Raw genomic sequence first — 8,034 nt, 5'->3', positions numbered from 1 at the left:
ATATGGGTCAGTAGGGGCCTGCTGCGCCTACTGGTAGCCTCAGAGGGCTGTTATCATCCATTCGCATGGTTAATCACGGATAAATACACGAGAAGACTCCAGATCCAATCCCGGAGCAATCCAGGTCGCAAAATTACGAATCCCACTATGGCCACGCCAAGACCCGCTCTACGAAACAGCTCGATTGGTTGGGGTTAGGCATTTCACCTCGAGTGGTTAAGGTTAGGGTTAGGGGATTGGTCAGGGGATAGGACCTGTACATGTAAGCATGGACGCCTGGCCAATAGTAGTGTGTGAAGGGCGGGACTTGGCGTGGCCATAGTGGGATTCGTAATATCGCATCCAGGTCGCCGCTAACCGGAAGTCTGCTGGATAACGGCATATGTATACACAGGTAAGACCATTAAAATGAGAGCCTTTAAACTGTGATTATTTAGTCAATAAGCGTCAATAAGCGAAAAGAATACAGAAAAAAATGTTTTATGATGGCGTGATATTAGTGTTGACATGAGATAATTGTTGCAATTGCGTTAGCTAACGTTATTGTATTATTAGCCTAAATGCGTTACGTTAGCATAAAACGTTACTAATTAGCATGTTTTGTTTTAAATGTCCCCATTAGCTTTAAAGTAAGTAGTTTTCCACACTGTTCACAGTGTAAATAGTAGTTTTCCACACTCTTCACAGTGTTAATAGTAGTTTTCCACACTGTTCACAGTGTTAATAGTAAGGCTTATTGCATGTAGCTGCTCATTAACGTATTCATACGCCTATTGAGTGAAATATTCAAACCCAAAACGTATTTTTATGGTTGCACCAAGGATTGCACCTGTAGCATTGATGATACATCAAATGGACTCCAGGTGTCCAGAGTTTCATTGTATATGCATATCCATGAATTTAAGCCTGCCATGTTTGTTATAAGATGACTGTCAGTCTATTAGAAATAGATAGACTGTGGTGTCTCTGTTGCTTATTTGTAAGTGAGCAGTGAGGGAGGCTAACATAAACATTCATTGTTGTCCTGAACATTGAACTTCAAAAATAATACCCAAAAGCATAGGTCTGTCTGTCTCTATGTATGTTTGTATGTCTGTCTGTCTGTCTGTCTGTGTAAAGTTAATACAAATCTGTCATGTACAAGTTTCTCTCTGTTTGTGTTTCAGGTTGAAGATGGCCCAGAGAGGTAAGCCTTACAATTGATAATCTAGGAGCATTAGGCGAGTGTGTATGAGAAAGATAGTATGATATTAAAATACATAACTAACAATGACACTTGTTTATTACTGATTTATTGCTGACCAGCTTTTTCTTTATTATTAAACAAGAGAGAACACAAATTAATGAAGAACAAAGGGAAACTTTGAAAACATTTTTTGAGGATGGAATGACACGGGTTGGTTCCCCCCCTCATATCAAGAGCTGCATCAGCTACTGGTTTGGAAACCAATGTCATAGAAGTAAGGTTTACTTTAATTCCACACTTACAATCAACATATCAAATAAATACATAATTCTTCTGTACTGCTGGTAAAAATCTAAAGTTTTTGTTAACATCCCTTCTCTTCTCTGCTTATCTTCATAGTTGTCAGATTTCTCTACCAACCCTTATAGAGTTGGCTCAGGTTTGCCTTGGACCAGCTCTCAGTTATGCTGTTATAGTTTTAGACTGCCGGGGCATTTCCTTCCTTTGACACACTGAGCTCCTCTCTCCTCTCTCTTTCCATCTGTGTTCATCCATGTCCTAGAAATGCTTGTTACTAACCTAGCTCTGGGGAGCTTATTCCCTGGAGTCCATATGTTTTCTCACCCAGCAGTTTTCCTTGGATTAGGATGGCATCTAAATCATGGTTGCAGCTGCTGATGGGGTCCTGCTCAACGCCCTGCAGTGCCCTGTTACGTCCTGCTACACCCAGCTACAGCCTGCAGTGCCCTGCTACGTCCTGCTATGCCCTGCAGTGCCCTGCTACGCCCTGCAGTAACCCTGCTACGCCCTGCTGTAACCCTGCTACGTCCTGCTATGCCCTGCTACGTCCTGCTATGCCCTGCTACGTCCTGCTATGCCCTGCTACGTCCTGCTATGCCCTGCTACGTCCTGCTACACCTTGCAGTGCCTTTCAGTGCCCTGCTACGCTATAAACGGACGGACACACACACACACATACACACACAGTAACTCTTGGGGGTAATTATTGTAATTGTTGGGTATTTGTAAATTATAGTGTGGTCTAGACCTACTCTATCTGTAAAGTGTTATGAGACAATTGTTATGATTTGATACTATAAATAACATATATTTGAATTCAGTTTAATTGGTGTAATTCTCTTTTTTTGTGTTTTCTCTCTTTCAGAACTGGATTGGTAACTACAAGAGGTCCTGTAAAACTTGTTCTAAGCCAGGGCCGCCAAAACAAAAACTTTACAGAAGAGAGCTGTCACCGTACAATCTTTTTTGTCGGGACATTCTCAAAAACAAAGGTGATGAACAATATTTAATTGATGCTTTTAATTGTTATACTAAATGGATTGTTGTTGTACATAGCGTTTACATCAGGGGTTCACAAGGGTCATTAAACAGATTTTCAAGAAAGTATTTGCCAAGTATTTCACAGACTCAGTGTAAGACTGCTGTGTCTATTGAAAAGAATCATCAGGTGATCTACTGCAAACGTTATCTTGTTTTTGCAGCGTTGTTGCAGGGTTTTACAAGCCAAGTGAACCAGTGTGTTGGACAGATTGTCAGATTTTCTCTGTATGAATTTACTATATAAAGAGATGCTGACTCTATGGTGTTAAGTTTTCTGTGCATCTATTTTTGTTCTCAGGCACAATGAATGACATTAAGGGTAGGTGGTCCACATTGAGGGAAGATGTGAAGAAGCAGTATGTTCAGGAGGCAGCAGCACTGAAGGCACATGGGCAGACACAGGACCTTAGCCCTGAGATGAGGGAGCTTAAAATAAAAGGGCATCTGAAGAACCTGAAGTTAGAGGTTTGGAAAGAAGCTTCCTTTGCTAGGCATTAGTGGTATCATTATAGTATTAGATGTAAGGATGATTGATGGCAATTGTGATGTGAGCAGTACATTGTGACAGACAATTGGAGTGTTTATCTGTAGATTATTTTAGAATTTGAAAAGAATTCATCCCAAATAAAGATTCCATCTGATTTTTAAACATCTAGGGTATACTAAATCAGGTCCTCCGATGATTCACATACTCAAACCATATCCATCCAAATGTATGTTATAAGCAATTATTAAACATGAAATGGCAAGCATAAAATAAATAAAAATAAAAGAATAAACACTGTAAAACCACAATTAATCTGTAAAACAAAGTAGTTGGGTCAAGTGTTTACAAGGCTATCAGCATCAAATATTCTCACATTAAAAAGATTGTCGAAGGCTTATACCACCCCTCTCAAACAAACTTTTTACTGGTTGGGCTAGTCTATTCAGATCAAGGTGGTCAATTGAAACATTAGTAGTCACATATGGCTATGAGTCCATTAGACTCCATGTATATGGAGCTAATGTATAGTTTATGTAATCTCCATAAGCACTTATTTCTCACCTGTGACAACACTGTTTTCATAGAGATTGCCTAGCCCTGTTAAGAGTTGTTTCATCAGTGTATGTTGGATCTTTAAAATTAACGTTTGTCCATTTTGTTTATAATCAATTATTTACTATTTTTGTGGTTTGCTTGTTTCTCTAAATATTATAAAGGTGTCCAAGCTTGAGGCTCTGGGTGTGGAGACGGCCATTTTATCCTTTGACAGTCAAAAGGCCAGCTTAGAGGTCTTTGAAATGAGTAGCAAAAAAGCCACTGTGTTCCTTGACTCAACGGACACAGTGATCAATTTTGCACTGCATTTCAAAGGTAATATTTGTTGTATGAAAGTCCACACAAATGGACTCAGCCCCATAATAGTGCAAATATACATAAAACAGTTTTATGGAATTAATTGTTGTCTGTTTTCACATCTGCAGCCAGCTCCTCAGCCGCAACACCTACTACTAAAGAGCCCATCAGTGTGCTTTTGAAAAAAGTACAAGATCTTTTCAACCAAAGATATAGTAAGCATACGTTCAAACACTTTTTTATTATTATCAAATTAATAAATTATGTATCTTATGTACCCATCAACCATAAGATTATGACACTTTAACAAAACTAGCTTTCAACAGGAGGGAAGTCAGAATTATCCAACTGTGTAACATGTGCATGCATATGTGCCCACTTCTTTCAGAGGAGGCCGGAGGTACTGGAAGGCTCCCCTACCAGTCCATTGTGAATAACGATGATGTAACAATCAAAGTTGCTGGGCTGCCCATTGGACTTCACATCAAGAAGCCCTCCTTCTACGGAAGAAACCAATTAGAGGCCATTTTGGCAGCTGCTGAGCAAATTTCATTTGAAATAAGTAAGTGATATTAACAGTGGCTGTTGTCTTTCTTCACTTGTGTTCCTGCAGACCATTTGGCTCTATGCAAAGTTGGGAAAATAAGTTAACTAAAGAATAATACAGGCCTTCATGTGAGTCTTTGTTAAGTGCTGGGCCATTGCAGACATCCAGAACAGCTTTATTGCATTTGCGTCTTTGACAGTTTGTAAAGATTGTTACAATATTCCTCAGTTGGAGTTTTCATCATTATGGGGGTGGCAGTAGCTCAGTCTGTAGGGAGTTGCTGGTTGCTGGTTCAAGTCCCAGTACGGACCAAAGTACAGAGTGTGGATTGGTAGATCTAGAGATGCCAGTTCTTGGGCACTGCCAGCAAGGCACCGTACCCCCCCCCCCCCTACCGCAGCCCACTCACTCTGACTCTCCATTTGTGCATGAATAGGTCCTGAGCATGTCTGTGTGTGTTTCAGGCCAGTGTGTAGTGATTTCTAACAAACAGAGTGTAAATTGTAATTTCCCCACTGGGGATCAATAAACAGTATAAATTAATTAAAATTATAGTATAACACGTTTTCTAAAAAGGCACCTCTTCAGAATATCCTGTAAGTGTTTAGTTAAATGTGACTGGGATGGCCCTTGGCAATGGTTTACATATTTTTCATGCTCATTAAACTATTAACTATAAACTATTAAACTAATCTTCATTGATACTGCTATGTGATTATTTGTTCTCCAGTAATGCAGGAAGACCAATTATTTGTTATGCTCATATTACACATGTTTTCCTTTTTCCTAAACATATCAATTAGATACAGCACAATGCAACCCCACTGACATGGCAGAGGGAATGTCCGAGCACATGGACGCAGAAGGTACGCGGAGTAATAAAACATTATTACCTCCTGGGAACTGCCAAGGTGATCTTTAGCAAGGCACCGAACCCTCCCAACTGCTGGAGATCAATAAAAAATATGAATTAAAAAATTGAATTAAATTTAAATGAATATTTAACATTAAACTTAAGAAGCACATTTCACTACATATGTAACTTTTGTAATTCAACCTCATTACACAGCATATTTGACCACTGTCCACATGTCTGATGTAAATTATATGATGAAATTTTCACCTTTGTGTCATGGTTGAATGTCTTTAAATCAACAGACGCAGCAGTTTGCATCCAAAAGAAGTCAGTGGAACAGATCTTTGAGGCTATGTGTGGAAATGGTATTTCTTGCAATCTTAATACATTTTGAAAAACAATTGCTACAAATCATTTACTTGTTTGAAAATTACAATATATAGATACAATATTTATCCAAGTGACATTAAACAGTTTCTATAAGCTTGGTATCCTGATCATTTCACACTTTGAATTGGCTGTTGAGATTTAGATTTAGATGTTTACTATAACCATTGACAGTATAAATGCTAAATTAAAATTTTTAATTAAGATTCAAAATTTGCATCTAGAAAGATGTTATTGTGTTTTTTTTATGTTCTTTAGGTGCACAGCAGATGGAAGGAGAGTCCTCAGAAACAGCCACTAATGTAGCCATTGTGATGACTGAAGATGAAGGTATCTGTCCAAACTGTGGTTATATATATTTAAGGAAGTCCAATTGATACTAATAATGCCTTTTTCAAGCAGCAAAGATAAAAACAAGTAATTTCAACAGATTACAATACTGCAATATGTTTCACAATTACAATTACACAGGTGAAAACTGGTTGAATTGGATTGAACCTAAAATGCATTTGATTTAGGTGCAGTCCAGTGGAAAAAAAAGAAGTTGAAACAACTGAAAATAAAATATAAGAACAAAGGTTCTGACATGAAAATTAGGGATATTTCCATGTACAACTAAAAAGGCCAGGCCTGTTATCTATGGGGAAAAAACGACAGTTTTGTGTTTTTTGACCATGGTAACGGTTATGCTGTGATAAACTGAGGTGCAGGTCACCTGATAAAAGGTGTCACTAAATAATTACTTAAATTATCTCCCTAATTTAACATTTTCAGAAATTATTTTTTCATTTCCCAGCCCCTCAGCTAGCCTCGTGAGACCGTCCTGATCTGGCGAGCTCCAGTTTTCCACTCGCAGATCAGTCTGGTATCTTGAGGCAGAGAATATTTGGAGCCGATAGCCAAACGACCGGGCCAATCAGCGTTGGTTTTGAGGCGGGTTAGGTGGTGATAGACAGATGGTTTATCCAATCAGCTAACCAGTATTATCAGCCAGCGGTAGCCCTAATTCTGTTAGCCGCTCGCTAATGCTTTTTTTCTCTTGGATCCTTCTTTTGGAATATGGTCCGGGAACCTGAAATGGTGCCTTTTATTCCTAAATTCTCGTTACACAAACGGTAAATCTCCTTTACCGACATGTTGCTTGCATGCTGAGCTAACGAGCTATGCTTTGCCTGCAGCAGCAGGGGTGGGCTTGTGGTTGTATTTTCATACGCTTCGTGGATCTGATTGGTTGATTTGGCCCGTCTATCACCAACATAGGTGATAGACAGATAGTTTATCCAATCAGCTAACCAGTATTTCCGCCCCTTCCCAAAAGTTCTCCAACGGAAAGTTCCCAGATGGATATGCCGAGCAAATGCGAAGCGATCCATCTGGCGGAGTCAGGTTACCCCTCAGCCCCCTCTGATTGTCAAACCAGCGCAATTTAAATGTCAACTGGGCTCCACAGTCTTTTCTGACTTATTTTATTGTTATTTAATTTTGCTTGGTGTTTAACCGTTAAAAAATCAGGGAGATTTTCATTTGGCAAAAGTTGTAAATGAAATGGCTGCCTTAGAGACATTGTTTTATATATGTTAATGATTTCAACTAACTGGCTTCACTTCCAAAATATTTATGTTTTTCTTTCGGTAGATGGAGGCAATTTGTGCTGTGTCTGCCGCATACATTTTGACGACCAGAAGAAGAATGCTACAAAGAAGTGGCGTTCATGGTCTCAGTGCTCAGTGTGTCAATCATGGTCCCACACTGCCTGTGGTTTTAAAAGAAGCATGTGCCTTCATTGCCAGGGTCAACACACCATGCAAACACCCTGATTTCTAGTAGTCTATATCTAGGTCCATTGCCACCGAAAATTCCACGGATAGCCATCATTTTCAGCTGATGTCCATCCCCTTCCTGTTTCTTTGTGTTGGCAGTAGTTTTTGTGTTCTCTGCAGGGTAAATCCAGACAGCTAGCTAGACTGTCTGTCCAATCTGACTTTTCTGTTGAATACAAATATTTACGTACGAACGTACACAAGTTTGAGGTTTTTTTACTGTGTTGATGGCCCCGACTGCATCTCTACAAACACACACACTCCGTTTAAAAAGAACCCTGGAGTGTTTGGTCGGAAAGTCCGGCTTGAGTGAAAGCTCATTTGAACTCTGGTGCATGTCTGTACGGATTTGGCCGGCAGCCTTGAGTTGACACGTGATTTAAAGCCTGTTAACATTTATTAGGTGCCTGTTCATCATTTTCATTAAAATAGGCTCCTTGTGAATCTTGCCTCTACATGCCTTTGGATTACACTTATATATTTTAATTTACCCTAGTTAAAATTCTTTGTACTTTATTGTTGTTTATTGGCTCCATCAATGTGGTCCCTTTCAAACCG

The 8,034-nt window shown here is 39.3% G+C and overlaps 1 pseudogene; it reads left to right on the top strand.

Annotated features, from left to right (window-relative positions):
• The first annotated feature begins 23 nt into the window (after positions 1 to 23).
• LOC114551748 (uncharacterized) lies at positions 24 to 8,034 on the top strand (annotated as a pseudogene).

This window comes from Perca flavescens, unplaced genomic scaffold (genome assembly GCF_004354835.1).
Source record: "Perca flavescens isolate YP-PL-M2 unplaced genomic scaffold, PFLA_1.0 EPR50_1.1_unplaced_scaf_46, whole genome shotgun sequence".
Classification (NCBI taxonomy): Eukaryota; Metazoa; Chordata; class Actinopteri; order Perciformes; family Percidae; genus Perca; species Perca flavescens.
This window is presented reverse-complemented; position numbering and strand designations above follow the sequence as displayed.